We start from the raw sequence: 18,568 nt of genomic DNA on the forward strand, positions 1-18,568 counted from the left end.
GAAAAGCCAATTGCTTTTTACAGCTGAGCCTTAAGAGACGCCCCATTGAAGTACCCGATAATGGAAAAACAGGCCTACACACTTGTCAAGGCCATCAAGGATTTTAGAGTGTACATACTGTATTCCCACGTGATTGCCTACGTCCCACAAGCCGTTGTAAAAGACATACTGACTCAAGACGAATTAGAAGGCAAAAGAGGAAAGTGGATCGCAAGTATCCTCGAATACGACATTGAAATAAAACCAGCCAAGCTGATAAAGGGACAAGGTTTAGCTAAACTGATGTCTGAAACAAATTTTCAAGCCTTAGACATTAACCAGCTGGACAATGAACCGGAGCTGGCGACTCCACAGATCAGTGAAATATTTCTGCAATGCCCCTGGTACACTGATATTTGCTATGTATTGTTAAACCTGTGTGCTCCCCCAGGATTGTCCAGGACAAAGAAAAGATTTCTGAAAATGAAGGCTTTGAGATTTTGTGTTATTGATGGTGCATTGTTTTGGAGAAATCATGAAGGTATATTGTTAAATTGTTTAACCATGCATGAAACTAACAATGTAATGAAAGAATTCCATGCAGGTGATTGTGGAGGACATCTCTACTGGAAGTCCACAGCAGACAAAATCCTGAGGGCTAGTTTCTACTGGCCCACTCTCTTTGCAGATGTAAAAAAGTTTTCCATGACATGTCACAAGTGCCAGATTTTTGAAGGCAAGAGAAAATTGTTGCCCATGCCCCTTAAACCCATCTCCACCGAAAAACCTTTTCAACAATGGGGTCTTGACTTCATTGGAGAAATCCATCCCTCTTCCTCAGGCCAGCACAAATGGATCCTAACAGCCACCGATTATTTCACCAAATGGATTGAAGCCATTCCCTATAGACAAGCCAATGATACCATCATTATCCAATTCCTTGAATGCAACATCCTTTCCAGATTTGGCTGCCCTGAGAAAATCATCACTGACAATGCCACTGCCTTTAAGTCCAAAAATATGATTAATTTCTACCACAAGTTTCATATCACCCTGGGCCACTCTACAACATATTACCCTCAAGGTAATGGATTGGTCGAATCATCTAACAAGAGCCTCATCAACATCATAAAGAAAATGTTAGAAGAAAACAAGAAAAACTGGCAGAAAAAGCTGGTGAATGCCCTATGGGCAGACAGACTTTCTAGCAAAAGATCAATCGGAATGAGCCCTTATGAGCTGGTATATGGCATGGAAGCTAGATTTCCTTCATCCCTAGGCATTCATACTATCAAGCTGTTACAGGAAATTCAGGTTGAGCCAAATGACATTCAAAGAAGAATTAATCAGACAATCCATCTTCAGCAAACCAGAGAACAAGTCTATGACAGAGCACAAATCTTACAAGAAAAGCTCAAAAAGATGTTTGATAAGAGGGCTAAAGCTGAAAATTTCAGTATTGGTGACAAAGTTTTGAAGTGGGACTCAAGAAGAGAAGACAAGGGCAAGCATGCAAAGTTTGATTTCCTATGGAAAGGCCCGTTTATTATTTCTGTTGTTCAAGGAAACAACACCTATTTTCTCAGATCTATGGAGGACAGCACTATTGAAGAAGGTCCTGTGAATGGCAGGATGTTGAAACATTATCACGATCCTTGTTGTTGAAACAATGCAAGTTCTGTAAATATCTTTGTACAGTTATATTGTGTATATATGAGCACTGTTTTTTATTCCTTTTTGATAAGCAGGCCGATTATCGAAAGAACAGCAGTAAATTCATGAAGGCACAGCCGGTGCTGATGGTCCAGTTTAAAAAAAAAAAAAAAAGACCTATCTCTGTATCAATCTCAGCAAAGCAGCAAGAGTAACAATGTCATAACAGCAATTCGGGTCAAAGAGAAGTTGTTTTTCACTTACAATTTTCAGGCAAGAAAAGGTTAACAGAAGAGGAAAATTTCAGGAAATTGTTTCAGACCAAAGCTGAAGGAAGTACATCAATTTGCAATCCATGTTTTCAAAGATATATACTCAGGCAGCATTGTATATAATAATCCAGCACGCAGAAGAAAGCAGGCGTTGCTGACCAGTTCACAAAGATTCACTTGAGGAGAAGGCTGTTTTGTCACAGAGTTTCATATTTCTAACGGCTAGAGCGAAGAAGTTTTTTAGTTTACGGTGACAACAGATATTAAGGCAGTCTGACCTGCTATTATTGACTTTTCACAACGAAAAGCCATCCCGAAGTGGAGCCACTGTTAGCCTCCTGTTGCAACAGGGTATCATTTTTCATGATTGACATTTTTACATGTCAAATATGTCTTCTTTCTTGCAGCAAGGTTCCATATTTCCAGAGAAGAAAACCAGAGAAGAAGCAATAAAGTGTGCCAATTCAAATGCCACTGCTGTTTCCAATTTTGATGAGTTGTTCCAGTTTTGAAGAATTTATTAAAGGGAGGTCCAAACAGTCTAATCTTGGTCTCCCTAGGTTTCAATTTCCTGTTTTAGAATATAGAGAATGACATCTGTCCAAACAGTTTAATCTTGGCATATTCATAGATAGGTAGAGAAATAAAAGGACCCAACTGTTTAATCTGGGCCCTGACAGAAATAAGTGTAGATTTAGATAGGAAAATAGAAAAAAGAAAAATTGTGAATCTGGGTCTGCAAGTCTAAGTGCACCCTAGACAAAAAGGAGAAAAAATGTTAGGACAGTAGGCTGGGTAGGTAGCTGTTCAGTGGCAGAGTGATGACTTGTGATCGATTTTATACCTCACAATGTCTTATTTTTTCAGATCGCAGTTGTCAGGCAGTTTTGCAGTTTCATGAAGGTACTCAAAATGGAATTCATTAACATCCCCTTCTTCTCATTTCCCCCCAAGTCACTTACTAACATCCCCCAAGAGGTCAAGATCTGCTTGAGCCTCTTAGTTTCATCATCTCCATGACATTTGCCTTGGTGAGGATCTCCTTCACTCAAGGACTGCTCACTCATCATCTGTGAGCCTTCTTTTCCCCAAAATGGCATAAGTTCTCACACCTTAGCGCCCTCTTTTCATCTCCATATTAACTTTTAACTTTATTATATAACTCCCTATCATTTTTTCCCTTCCCCTATTAAAATCATGTATATAAACTCCCTTATGTAAATACCCCTCCCTGGCAATATAGCCATATTCTCTATAAGTTCGGGAAATCTCAGTCCATCTGGGATGGTTTTTAGCCCATCCGAGTCATTAAGGAGCTAGTTTGACATCTGGTCAGCTAGTAACCTCTCCCTTAACCCTAAAAAACCCCAAAGAAACCCATGTTTTCACCTTTCCCCTTGTAAAATTTCACCCTAACGCTGTAAAAAACCTATATTCCGCCCCTAAACCGAAGTTTTGTGCATAAATATTAACCCGCGCATTCTTGAAACCCCATAACCCACTTTCCCGAAGTTTAAATCCCGCGTGCATTATCAAAAAAGGCATATACCGCGAATATACCAGCCCCTTATCCCTCCGTCATATCGCATTAACCGCCAGCCGTCCGATCCACAGCCCCGCAGATCGACGGTGGGCGGGCCGCCCCATCCCCGAACCGCCCGAACTTTAGCGTCTGGGAGATGGGCAGTATTACCGCCGTACTCCCGCCACGCGTCAGGCGCTGGGCTATGGCGGAGCCCCTCCCTCCGAAACCGCCATCCCCGAAAAGCGGTGCGCCACATACCACTTACCACCCTGCCCAGTGACGTCACCTGCTGAGTCACCCCCCCTTGCCCAGTCACATGTTGTGTCACCTGCCCACGTGGCCTCCTGCCACGTCACTGCCATGTGTCCCCGCCACCGTACCTGCCACATCATTGTCCGTACATGATGACATCATGCTGACGTCATCCCGCCACGCCGCCCTGCTGACGTCACCCGGCGTACAATGTTGACGTCATGCTGACGTCATCAGCTCTTTTTTGGACGCAGACGCGCAAAAGTCGCACTTCGAAGCCCCGGAATGCAATTCCGAGGCAGTTTTTGATGAGCGATTTGCGTAAATCGCTCATCGCAGGATTTTTTAGGCTGAAATGGAGAATCTTCAGGGAATCTTTAAGGAATCTTCTCACCATGTGGCCCCATGAAGCCCGAAAAGGCGCAAAAATGATTTGTTTTCTTCACAGAGCACACCCAAAGGAGCAGAAGATCATTTCAAGAAATACAGAGGCCGAATAGCGGCCATTTATCAGTGATTAGACCCGCAGCACATCAGATCAGCTATCCAGATTTTTTCAAAGAGTATCAAAGAAGGAAAAAACACCAAAGAGTATCAGCCTAAGATATTTTAGTGGCTCGAAGCAGCTAAGAATTAATGGAGCCCCCCAGAAAGTCAAATCAAGCAACTAAAGCCCATTCCTGCACTCAAATCACAGCTTAAACTTTAAATGCAGGCAGACATAGAGGAGCAGGAACCCATGCATATTTATTTCAAAAGACACTACAGCAAGCCACCAAGGACCACATCATTCACTTATTTCTGATACGGCGACCCTCAGCACCGCTCAAGAGATCTTTTGCATTTAATTCCAGATAGAGTTAGGTCAATAAATTATGTTTTATGACCTGATTAGGTCAAGATGTAATAAAAGCAGTAGATAGAAAGGTTTGCCCTATATATACCACCCTCTGTATAGTTTTAAGGGTTGGTTAATTGAGAATTTCATTAGAGACTTGCATTGTATACCTGAGTCTTTCCATAATCAAAGATTGCTAAAAGCTTGGAGATCAAACTGTCTGTTGCTAATCAATGTTTTGAAGATACGAAGATGGAATTCCTGTGCTGCAGCCTGAAGCAATAAGTGCCTCTTACCTCTGTTTATGTGTTTGCCATTATCTAAATAGCGAAAAAAAGGAATAGCCTAGAATTAGTTTAAATACTCTCTATGCTCAATTTCTACTGTTTCTTGATGTTTTCCTCTAAAAAAAAAAAAATTGGTTATGAAAATTGAATTCCTTCCGGCTCATGTTTACCCCAATTCACTTGTGTTGGCCAATTATCTAGGGATTCTTAACTGCCCCTAGGTAGCGCCCTGTTATTTTCTTTGCTAATCTGTTGGAGAGATTCTTAACTGCCTCTCTTTCTTTAGCATTCAGCTCATCCTTTAAACCTGAAAATTGCTTCAACCTCAGCTATCTTGCTCCATGTTCCCTCACTGTTATTAAGGAAATGCACCAGCAGTTCCCCTCCTCGACTCCACGCCCAATGGTTCGAAACCCTTAGACTGTGCACTGCCTCTCTACCTGAAAAATCAATTTTCCCACCAAAACAAAACAAAGAACCCCCTGAACCCAAGACCTAGCCTGAAATCCTTTCAAAACAAAGCTAAATCTAAAAGAGAGAGCCCTCTCTGATTGCAGGTTGGCTAGAACCTGCAGTCCAAAGTTGGTTTGTGGTTACCTCGGCCGTATCCCTTTCTTAACCTTCAGGGACAACTTGAGTGATAATAGAAGACAAAGGACCTGTGATTTTAAAGATCACGAAAGGTAATGTCAAAGTCAAACATTCATTAACTTTGATCTACAAGTTAATCGCTAATGTGCTTCTCAATGAAACAATGCCCATAAATTTATTCGCAAAGTGATTTCTCACCTTTTTATGGCTAAAATATAGTTGGACTTCCTATATAGTTTTCTCAGCGATGACTCTAAAACTCTAAATTATCCCTTGGCTCAAGAACTTGACTTTGAGAAGGATTTGTGGCCATCAATATTAAGTAAATCCTTGTTGCATTTTTTTTAAGTGCTTTTCACTTTGTAATATTAATTTCCCACTTGGAAGAACTTTACTCTATGAAATCAAAGGTTTTTCTTTAGAAATTGTGCTTTTAAAGAAAAGCTAATTAATATTTCAATGTAGGTTTCAAAACTCATTGAGTGTATCGATAGTCTAAATTTAAAAATGTAAAATTATCTTTTTTTTCTTTCATTAGTCCATGTTTTGAAGAGACATTAGTAATCGAGTTTCAATTTTGGATGAGTTGTGCACAAAAACCAAAACCATTTTCAGTTATTTAACTAAAATTGAATGGATTTAATAATTAGTTTGCAAGATTTTCATGATTTTAACCAATATTTAAGGTTTGAGGTTTTATTTGGCCTCTTCTTGAAGCACTGACCCTTTTAAAGCTAATATATGTAAGATATATAAATTACATTGGATAAAGAAATTTTTTCACTAAACTAATGCTAACTCCAAATAATAAATGTTTGTTAACTCCAAACATTGTTTCCACCATTCACGACATCTTTGACATTATTGAGACATCTGGTCTTATATCGATAATCCTTGTGACATCTGGTCCTTTTCCTAGCATGGATAGAGGAACCCTAATCTGCTTTCACCTTTCGTAGTACCAACATCATCCAGTGGAATAATATAATCCATCGATGGTGTAGTACCACTAGGGTCAGAAGGAACAATGTCATCGGGTAGATTATTATCATTTCTATTTGGTGGGGAAGGGTATCTGTAATTCAAATAACGAAGACTGTGTTTGGTTAAGGAGGCTATGTGAGCGCTAGAGAAATAATCTTTATCAAATGCTAAGTGATTAAAAATCAACTTGGATTCCCTGAGAAACAGAATGGAGGTGATCCCAGAATGCACTATATATCTACGTTGCTTACCTGAGCATAAGGTAAGTGATATCCTTCCCAAGGCGCACTCCTCTCTTTGCTTACTTCGTTGTCTTTCCCATTGCTTCCATCTTTGCTTGCTCCCCTGCCTTTCTTCTTATCTGTAAGTAAAAATTTTCTTAATGTTGATATTGCATATTATGTTAAAAATCGACTTTTTGTTGTTGTTTGTGTTGTCATGGGGTTTAAGGGGGAACCATGTTCATTTAGAATTTGTTGGAGGTAGTTTCATCTCAACCAATTCAAGGGTTGTTGACGTCTCTTTGAGTTAAAGTCCCAGATGGGAGAAAGAAAACCATGGCAAGTTCATTTTCATATCTAGGGATAGCAAGATTGAGAAGGCAAAAAGCAAATTTCCTTTGTGTATCTTTCTGTGTAGCAGAGTGTGCCCTGTGATCAGGCCCCCATGCAAGTAAAAATATGCTTAATGTTGATATTGGATATTATGTTGAAAATCAACCCGTTGCTTCTCAGCCCTTGACATAGCGAGCATAGCTGGAACTGACTAAGTCAACAAAGTGTGTTTCCTATTTGTTTATATGATTGAGACATTATGTGCCCTCCTGGGTGTGTGCTTGATGCTCTTTTTCCTTTGGGTTGGTTTTAGTTTCCAGCTTCAAAAAAAACTCTGTGACTTGTGCCTATAATTGTTCAATCGCAGCACCAACTTGGGAAACATGTAGGGGTGTGTCACTGACCATCTGTTGTTCAGGTTGTCATGGGATGCACTGATACACTTCTTCCACTACGCTTTCCAATGACATGTGTGACATGGAAACTTCATTCTAATGTTTCTTGAGACCTTCCCGCACCATATCCAACTCATGGTAGGATAATTATCGTGCAACAAGGTCATCAGTGAGAGTCTTGTGGCACTGGTGGAGTTCTTGCATGATAACCTCCTGAAAAGTATGCAGGCCTTAGGCAAGGACCCACGCAAGTACCAATTCAACATGACATAAACCATGAAGCTGGGAACGTACTACTAGGTCTGGAATTGTTACTGCCACTAGAGGAGAGGTTATTGTTGAAGATAATGGAGAATATCCTAGAATAGGTAGAATTGGTTCACGTAGCCTCGGGATAGGAATTAGTTTCTATTTCTTAGGATGTTGTTCTAACTTCCCTAAAACCATGTATTCTGTTTAATGTGTAATGTTGATGAACAATGCAGAGCGTTCTGTAGAGCCATACTCTCCTGGTTCAGATTCTATTTCGTAAAGCTGACCAGTGGGTTTTATTTTTATTAATACAAACATTGCCTTTTTTATCAAGGTATCAGAGTGTTAGGGCTGATGAACCTGTATGCTGGCTGGTGGGTGGTTCTTTGAACCGAAATTGTCGCAGGTTTTGAGTGGATAGCCACGACGATAGCACTATTACACTTCTTGAAATTTTTATTTTTCAATCGTCGTAGTTTTTCAGTGTACAGCTGCGACAGTCTCAGAAAATTGATGTAAAAATGTGACAGTCTCGGATATTGGGTGTATATCTGCGATGACATCTTAGAAAATTTATGAATATCTGCGGTAGTCTCGAATATTGGGCATATATCTGCGACGATCGTGTAAATCTAAGAAACTGCATGAGGGAGCCAAGAACAAGGTTGTAGCTGTCAGAGAAGATGAGTGGGGAAGCCAAGAACAAGGTTGTAGTTGACAACAAGAAGTTGTCTAGAGGCTGAGAAGAAAGCCACGGTGATCTGCATGTGTGTTACGAGATCAAACAACAGTGATCTGTCTCTATCACAGATCTGGGGTAAATTTAACATCTTTTACCTGTCGAATTTTTTTTTCTAAATCGCCAAGATGAATAACAATATTTTTGAAGCATGCATGAACGAGCATAACAAGCTTTATGGTTCCAATTATGCAAATCGGAATTTTAAGATGCAGAATATACTAGAAGCACAGAGTGCTTGGATGATTATGAGTGGGGATGAGCCGAGGCCCGCAGTTGGATCAACAACAGTCCCAGATTGGGAGAAACGAGAAAGCAGAGCAAGGACAATGTTAAATATGTCAGTGAAAGACTGCATTATACCGCACATCAGAGAAGGTAAGTCAGCTAACGAGATCTGGGGAATTCTGAAGGAGTTGTATGAGATCAGGAATTCAAATCGTCTTTTGTTCCTGAAGAGTAAGATCCTATCCATGAAGATGGAGGAGAACGAAATGATTGGTTCATTCATAGCAAGGATCAAGGATCTGAAAACCAAATTATTACATATTGGTCATGCAATGGACGATAGATCTTGTGACCATTACAATGAATGGTGTCACTGATGATTATCAGATGTTCATCACTGGGATAAATGCCAGAGAAAAGATCCCGCATTTTGAAGAGTTGAAAGGTATATTGATGCAGGAAGAAGAGAGGAGATTGACTCTAGAGCCCCAGAGTCCTAATCTTGCACTGTTGGTGAGGAAAAACTACCACAAAGGGAAAGGAGGTCCACAACAGCAAAATAGAGCAAGTTCACAAAAACGGGCAAATCTTACCCAAGGTATGCATCCGAATAAAAACTATTCTGAAACTAAATTTTTTTATTGCGGAAAATTGGGTCATATTGACAGGCAATGTAGGAAAAAGAAATATCATGAAGAACAACAGAAGCCAAAGAGACATGAAAGTCATCTCACGAATGGTGATCAGGTACAAAATTTGAGGTTGTTCATGGCAGATCGTGATGAAAATGTTGGTGCAGACATTTGGTATGTAGATTCAGGAGCATCAACACACATGACAAGGAACAAGCACTGGCTAGAGGATTTTAAAGAGATCAACGAAGGCGCATAGATTTACCTAGGTGATGACAGAAGTCATCAAATCAAAGGATGTGGGAAAGTTTCTGTCATTCTACTTGATGGTAATATCAAACAAATTTATAATGTAATATATGTGCCTGGCATAACAAAGAACTTGATTTCTGTATCAATGATTACAAGTTGGATGTGAGACCTGCACTGGTTAGAGCATTGATAGCAGCGAGCCTGACTACGGAAGAGCTTTCGCACCAGAGATTCGACCACATAAATTACAATGATTTTTTGTTACTACAGAGGAAAGAAATGGTAAGAGATCTTCCTATGCTAAAGCAAGTACATAATGATTGCGATGCTTTTACTTTAGGAAAAATGCATAGAGAAGAATTCCCTATTAGAGTAGAAAAGAAACATGACCTTTGTGGTCCCATGCAGACAAAATCATTAGGAGGTGCAGTGTATTTCCTACTATTTATTGATGACTGTACGAAGATTTCTTGGGTGTATTTCTTAAGTAAGAAGAGTCATACATTCGAATACTTAAAGTAGTTTAAAAATATGATTGAAAGACAAACAGGGAAACAGATAAAAATTCTCCACTCTGATCAAGGGGGAGAATACAAGAAAGATGAACCCATTAGATATTATGAAGATCATGGAATTTCGCAGCAGTTTACAGTACCCCATACTCCACAGCAGAATGGAGTAATAGAAAGGAAGAACATAACTCTGGTGTAATGTGATAGAAGTATGCTTAAAGGTAAGAATATTTCAAATGGTTTTTGGGCTGAAGCAGTGAATACTGCGATTTATTTAAAAACTAGGAGTCCTAGAAGAAGTCTTGAGTTTAAAACTCCTTTTGAAGCTTTATATGGATATAAGCCTATAGTAAAACACTTAAGAATATTTAGATGTAAAGCATTTGCCCACATACCAAAGGAAGATAGCAAGAAATTAGACTCAAAAGCCATCAGATGTACTTTTATAGGGTATTGTTCGTCATATAAAGCATACAGATTATTTAATCCCTCTACTCACAAGATCTTTGTTAGTAGAGATGTTAAATTCCATGAGCAGGATAATGAAGAAACTGATGAGCACTATGACAGATGGGACATTCCGTACTTTGAGGAAGAAGAAGCAGAGAAAAATCAGGGTCAATAGCAAACAAAGGCAGAGGATGAACAGCAACAACAACAACACCAACAGCACCAACAACAACAACAAAAATAATAGCAACAGCAACAGCAACAACAGCAGCAACAGGGAGAAATAAGGTTTGAAACCACCACCCCACCACTCAGGAGATCGGGTAGGAAAGCTCAAATTCCTGCAAGATATAGGGAAAATGATTTTATAACTAGTATGATGAATGTGGTTGAACCGTCTAGTTATAAAGAAGCAAATGAAAATAATGAATGGAAAATAGCCATGGAACAGGAATATGACTCAATAATCATAAACAACACTTGGGAATTGGTAGAACTCCCTAGAGGAAAATAGGTTATAGGTTGCAAATGGTTATATAAACTGAAAATTAATGCAGATGGAACTATAGAAAAACTGAAAGCTAGGTTGGTTGCAAAGGGGTATGCACAAAAAGAAGGGATAGATTATGAATAAACCTTCACCCCTGTAGCTAAATTGAATATCATCATAACGTTAATTGCTTTAGCTACCAAGAAACATTGGATGATGCACCAACTAGATGTAAAGTCTGCATTTCTGAATGGAGAACTGAAAGAAGAGGTTTATTTAGAGCAATCGGAAGGGTTTATCCAGAAGGGAAAAGAACATTTAGTCTGTAGGTTGAAGAAAGCACTCTATGGACTAAAACAAGCTCCCAGGTCGTGGTATGAGAAAATTGATTCATTTTTTCTACAAGTTGGCTACAATAGAAGTAAGAATGACCCTAATCTTTACACCATGAAAGATGAACAAGGGTGCGTAGTGTTGATTTCATTATATGTAGATGATTTGATAATTACAGGTAATGCTATATATCTAATTGATGAAATCAAGCAGTAGATGTCACATATGTTTGAGATGAAGCATCTCGGTGAACTCAGATACTGTTTAGGTCTCGAGATCTGGAGAGATTTAGGTCAAACATTTCTGTCTCAAGAAAATTATGTCAAAGGGTTGTTAGAAAAGTTTAGAATGGATCAGTGTAAGTCTGCACCGGTACCATTGTAGCAGAACATCAAATTACAGTGTAAGGATGGATCAAAAGCGGTGGATGCAACACTTTACAGACAGCTGGTTGGGAGTTTGATCTACCTAACCACCACTAGACTTGATTTGGCTTATGCAGTCAGTGTGTTAAGCCAATTTATGTCTAAGCCACTTGAAAGCCATTGGAATGCAGTGAAGAATGTTTTGAGGTATCTACAAGGTACTGTAGATTATGGAATTATTTACACTGACTCTTCTGATGTTAGATTGGCAGGATTTGCAGATTCAGATTGGGCAGGAAATGTAGATGATCGCAGATCTATAACAGGTTATGCATTCAGTCTTGGATCCGGGGTGATCACTTGGAGCAACAAGAAGTAGAACACAGTCTCCTTGTCCTCAGCAGAAGCAAAGTATCAAGCCATGTGTGCAGCAATGTGCGAGGCGGTTTGGTTGCGGAGACTTCTCCAGGATGTTGGGGAAGAACAGACAGTCGCAACAACAATCAGATGCGACAATCAAAGTTCAATCAAGCTGGCCAACAATCCGGTGTTTCACAAAAACACTAAACATATTGATACTCAATTCCATTTTGTTAGGGAGAAAGTGCAATCTAAAGAAATTCATCTGGAATATTGTAATACATGTGATAATGTTGCGGACATTTTCACTAAGCCCCTTGGAAAAGTAAAATTTCAAATGTTTAGGGAGATGTTAGGCATATATGTGAACCCATTCTCCATTAAGGGGGAGTGTTGAAGATAATGGAGAATATCCTAAAATAGGTAGAATTGGTTCATGTAGCCTCAGGATAGGAATTAGTTTCTATTTCTTAGGATGTTGTTCTAACTTCCCTAAAACCATGTATTCTATTTAATGTGTAATGTTGATGAACAATGCAGAGCGTTCTACAGAGCCAGACTCTCCTGGTTTAGACTCTCTTTTATAGAGCTGACCAGTGGGTTTTATTTTTATTAATACAAACATTGCCATTTTTACCAGTTATAACTTTGGTTTGGACATGTCGGTCTGCTGAAAATCAAGGGTCCCGACGACAAAGTAAATTCAGGGGCTCGGTGAACAATAGTCCTCAAGGAGAGAGGAAAAGAGTCCTTTGTAAAAAATAGTCCTGAAACAATAGATTCCAGACAATGGGGACACCCGGTTTACATCCAAGCCCACATGTCAGGAAAATGTTTATCTATTTATTTATTTCAATTATTTTTAGTCTAACCATAATTTTATTGTTTTATTCAAATAATTAAATTATACAAAAATATGCATATAAATTTATATAAATATAAAAGTTAAGTAATTAAAAAATAAAAAACACTAAACAAAAACTATAACTATATGGGGTTTGATACATGCAGTGCACGTTTGCCCCACAAGTTAATGAAAAAATGTTGAAGTTTTTATTTTCATTAGATATTTCCGCTGGAGTCTCTATTTGTGTTGAGATACTTTAGGAGGAGGTTTCCTAGTGATGGCTCTTAATCATTTATTCTTCTTTATCGCGGGGCTGCTAGTGGAATCTATGCATAGTTGGATGCTCAAATATGTTAGGGTAGTTTTATGAGGTTTCAAATATATTATGGCAGTTTTATGAGGTTTAAATGCCGAGGGGTAGATTCAGGCGAGCTTGGTCAAAGGTATCGCCTATCAATTCTGTACCGAAAATGGAGGAGGAAATTACATTAAAATTTTATGTTCTGAATATTTTGTAATTTCTACAACATATTTAGTTGATAAATTGTAATTTCTCCTAACAGATATTAGTTTAGGATCTTCATTTAAGACTTTAAAACATACTAGTTTTGTTTTATCCACACTAAAACTACACATTAAATTTTTCTTTTAAGTTTTGTGCAATTTTAGCACTTCATTCAATTCAGAAATTTTATTTCCAACAAATTTACAAATAGTAGCATTATTGAATAATTTAGGGTTGATTCTAATATACTATGCTGGTGTTTGCACTTATACAAGAAGGAATGGCTTCTATCAGCGAGAAGGAATGGTACTTTTACTGTCCAAGTGCGCGACCCAACAAAGTGACATCTGTAGGTTTCTAGAAATCCACTGGCACAGACCGACCAATTTAATCATTTGATGGCACTAAATTCACTAGCCTCAACAAATCTCTTGTTTTCTACAAAGGGAGGGCAACCAAAGAAATCAAAACTAATTGGATGATGCATGAATTTGGTTTTCCAACTACAAAAGATTCTAAAGGTTCCCTAAACAAGATTCTGGCTCTTAATGTATGTTAAATTCATTCCTCTAATGAAAAATCCTTAATGTAGCAATAACATTAATGAATCTAGAAATATTTTCATGGTTATCTCTCCTTGTATTTAAATCAGGATCAAGTGCTAGCTTCCCGCTTTCGATAAGAGGAAGTAGAAGGAATAGTCCTTGTTTCAATAGTCGAAGGAAGAATCCATCTTTTCTTGTTGTATCGAAGATATCCTCGCTGAAGCAGTCATGTGCCACTGAGTTGGTATTAGGATACCCTCTTTTGAGTTCATATCATTGAGTCTGTTTTTTTTTTCTTTTTCTCCCCGGTTGGGTTTCTCTTCTTTTCTTTCTATCATACTGAGTGTATTATTGGGGAGAAAGTATTTTTCTAATCTGTAGCAAGTTCCCTTGTTGAGGAAGACAAGCATGCCTCGTCTTTTCAGTTAGTCTTCGTCTGTAGTTGGCACTTCCCGCTTTTGAGCTGAAGCAAAAGGTTTGTCTTTAAAAGGTAACAATAGATTCTAAAGGCTCCATAAACAAGAAGTTGTCTCCTAATTTACGTTAAATTCCTTCCTCTTATACTGAAAAATCTTTAATGTAGCAATAAAATTAATAACCTAGAAATATTTTCATCATGGTTAACAATTTTACTGCGGTCTTTTTTTCTAGGATGCATGGGAAATTTGCAGAATTTTTACAAAGAACTTCAACTCAATTTCACAGAGAGCTTTGACTCATGCATGGGCACCTCCCTTGGCTGAGAGAAGAGTGGAATCTATCATCTCACCCATGAATTCAGACATGAGTGGAATCTATCAGCTCACCCATGAATTCAGACATGGTAGACTACTTCGTTCATATCGTCAATGATTCTGTAATCCTATTCTTTGTTCATTATAAAATTCAAATTATGGTCAAGGAAACATTGAGTATTATAACATTCAAACTACAACTAGAACTATATCTCTATTCTTTTTAATTCAAAATTCTGGTGATCTAGCCAGTAAGAATACATATAGTAGCTAGCCAGAAACCCTATCTCGCCAAAAGAGTCACTACACTTATTTTTAGTCATTCTCTTCAGAAAACCACCAACTAAAAACTCCTAGGTAATAGTCGTTACGCTTGTTAGAAGCTCCTTTCGTAAATACTAGATCTTTGTACTATAAATTATAGTTGATCTCCTTTGCCCACATCTTTAGACAACACATAAGTGGGAAAGATTCGTGCACCAAATCAGGCGCATTAAATTGATTAACATCTAGAAGGAGCATAATGGAGTAAATTCGATCACTCCACTAATATTTATTTATTTTTTATTTTTTTTTTGGGGGGGCTATATTTTCATTTTTGGAGTAATAATTTGTTCTATGGTTCATTAGATTTTTGGTCGCATAAAAATGACCTAGAGTCAGGATTTTTAGTGACTCTTCTTACTAATTATGTTGTGTACAACATTTTCTAATGATCCAGAGATTTTGGGCATTATTTTGTTTTTTTCCAAAATAATTTCTAACTCTCCCTTTGTTGGTCATAGAATTATACTCACTAGTCTCAGAGTCTATGTATGACTTGACAATGTGCCTATAATGATGTAATACCATGACTCAATGATTCAGCAACAATCTTCCAATTTTCTACCTTGACCCTCAATCAAATAACCTTAGATGGTTTTGCTATGACATTTTTAGGCATAATTTCTTGTTTGGTTACTTCTCTCTCTTCTACTACATTTGAAAGTGTATTCTCATTTGGAACATCCTATATTGATTCCATAGAAGTGTATTAAAACATTCTTCTGTTGTGTGTGCAGAACCCCACTTTTCTAGCGTGTATAAAACCCCACCCTTGTAGCGCGTGTAAAACTCTTTATGTGTAGTAGAAGGTTGGTCATTATTTCAACATCACACACTACATGTTCTTGCTCAAGGTAGTCTTCGAGGGTCCTCATTAAAGCATCATGCTTGATGTTGTCCTTAGGTTTCTCCTCTGCCAAGCTTGAATAGGGTCCTTCTTCTTGAGCTTTGACAATCTATCATGCAATCACTTGTTATTTTCCCTTAGAAATTTATTGGCTTCTATTAACGTAGCATAGGCTAGCCTAGTTTTCCAAGGTTGCCTAAAAATATTCTCCACAACAAAATGCTTGCATTGCTTCTTATTTTTATTCGATACACTTGAAGATTAAAAAATTTCCTCCGTTTCTCTTTCAAGCTCTTCTTTTGCAACAACCATGCTCCCAGTGGCTTTGCTACACATAAAGATACATAGAGGAAAATTTCTTTCTACTTTCCAAAGGTTGTATCTTTCCTTATCAATCTTGTTATCCCTATATGTGAAGATCGACTTGTCATGGTTTGCTTGATTCCATCTGGGACTTTAACTCCAAGAGATGTCGTCAACCCTGAAATTGGCCAAGATGCTGCTACCTCCACCAAACTCTGAATCAACATGGGTCCCCTCTCAAACCCCACAAAGACACAAACAACCACAATGGGTTAGTTTTAAGCATAATATCCAATATCAATGTATTGTAGCAGCTACAACCACCCTCCAAAATTTTTCCTGTGCTTCGATTTTGGAGCCTCCCTTCTTATCCATAGGAGCTCATCTTGCACAGATCCAAGTATGAATGCTTTGAATGAGACTTAACTTTTCATTTTTTCTTATGTTTGCTCACTTATCTTATCTTTCTGAGTCACAAGTTGATCTCCCAACTTGGTCTCACAATAGTTATGGGCTTTCCTCCAAAAACTGTGAAATCCTTGAGGGAAAGCAGCCTTGATGATGGGAATTCCGCAGTCCTAACTGGAAGTCAACCTTGAGCTCAGAATTTGTGTGGTCATGAAGGGAATCCCAACATTGAGCCCAAAAACTACGCAACCCTCACTAAGCTTAGAAACTACGTAGTTTACTTGGTCAGAAAGTTACCCAGCTCCCTAGAATTGTGCAGTCTTTCCCGATAGTGTGCATGGCAAGTTTGTCTGGAAAAAGAAAGAAAAAAGAGGAAAAAACACATCCTTAAAAAATAGGGATCAATTTTTAGTAACCCGAAGTATGAACTTCCGTTATTTTTAGAAACTTTTGTGAAGTGTCGCTTTTTCCTTGATTTTAGGCATGTGCATCATAAACCCTAATTTGCCCAAATCTATTTAATCGACACTTCTAGATCTCATTTTCAAATTTGATCTTGGAGCTCTAGCATTCATGAGGAGATCAAGGAACGTTCGGTGCGATCGTCATCGCTTTTCCAGGTGAGTTTCGCTTTTGTCGTCTGCTGCTGCTTTTTTTGTCGATTTTTGTCATTTGGCTTGTGTGACCCTTTTTTCACTTATTTCTCTTCATGGTTTTTGGCATTTTAACCTATTTTAACTTGTAGAGGTTTTGTTTTAAGTTTTAGATTTCCTTTCCCAAGTGTCGCATTATTTTTCCTATTTTTGCACCTATAGTCGTCGTTGCGACGACTCTACTCACATACTTGATTTTCCTTCCGTTTGATTAATTGCTCCACTTGATTCACATGGATTTACACACAATTAGTCAGATCTTCACTCAAATTCACATTATCTCTCAGATCTGCTCATTTTTCACACATCCCTTAGGTAGATCTGCACATCCTTTGACCGATTTTCACTTTTTTGAGCTGACACTACGTAATCCTAAGGCTCAAGCCATAAGCTTGACCTATGGAATCGCAGAATGTGTAGTACAAGATGGCTCCAACTATGCATTGTGTAGTTCCAGGAGCTAGCCTGTCATCTTGGCCACTAAGACTCCACAATGCACAATCTCTCCCAGGCCTCTACCCAGGATGAACTACACATTATGCAGTTTCAAGCCACAAGCTTTGACCTTGGCTATTGGGACTACATAGTGTGCAGTTCCCATAGGTAGCTAATCCCTCTTTCCAATGAGAATTTCATAATCCTCCCCGTTTTATGCCCGATTTATTGCTTGAACTTGCCTTGTAAATATATTTTCTTAAGACTAATATTTGCTTGCCATGAGTGCCTTTTCTGTCCCACAAGTACAATAGTTGTTGAGCACCTCTCCAGTAGCCATTTCTACCATGGAATCTAAGAGAGATTCTTCAAAAGAAACCACTGATATTAGTAATGGGGAATTAGTTGAGCAAGCATCAGTGGATTTCCCATTGTATGCAGATACTCATTTGTTTATAGAAAAGGTATCATCACTGACATGGCAGCAGGTTAAATATGCTTTTGTAAAGGACTTTGAGGTATAACTAAAGGACCGACATGTTTATCTCAGCATCTAGTAGTCAGGATTATACAAGCTTGCAAGTAGGTATCCATCCTTCTCGTATGCAGATGTCATTAGCTGGATTGTCTCACACATTGATGAGAATACCATGACATTGAGTAGTGCCAGCGGACAGAAGCTTGCCACCTTTCAGGTAGAATACTGCTGTCTAGTCAATTTAATGTCTTAAATTGCTCTACATAAATTATCAATCCAGGTATCGTAAACTGATGAAGTGTGGTGCACCATATGTTCTTAGTTAACCTTTTTCTTACTTTGTTGTTTTATAGTTTATGTTGTTTTGGGGGTTTTGTTCTTGTTGGTTTCCTAAAGTGTCTAATGCAAATGAAAATCCTATTCTAAGGTCTTAAGAATACTTTTAAAGGACAAGTATGGATAGAGATTTCAAGACAAGGCCTATGTCCCTAATGGTAACTTCCAAAACTTAGCACTTCAAAAGATCTTAAAACATGTTATTGATGG

The sequence above is a fragment of the Pinus tabuliformis genome, chromosome 9 (assembly GCF_031772625.1).
Source record: "Pinus tabuliformis cultivar Carrire ecotype Pingquan chromosome 9, CPIR1, whole genome shotgun sequence".
Lineage (NCBI taxonomy): Eukaryota > Viridiplantae > Streptophyta > Pinopsida > Pinales > Pinaceae > Pinus > Pinus tabuliformis.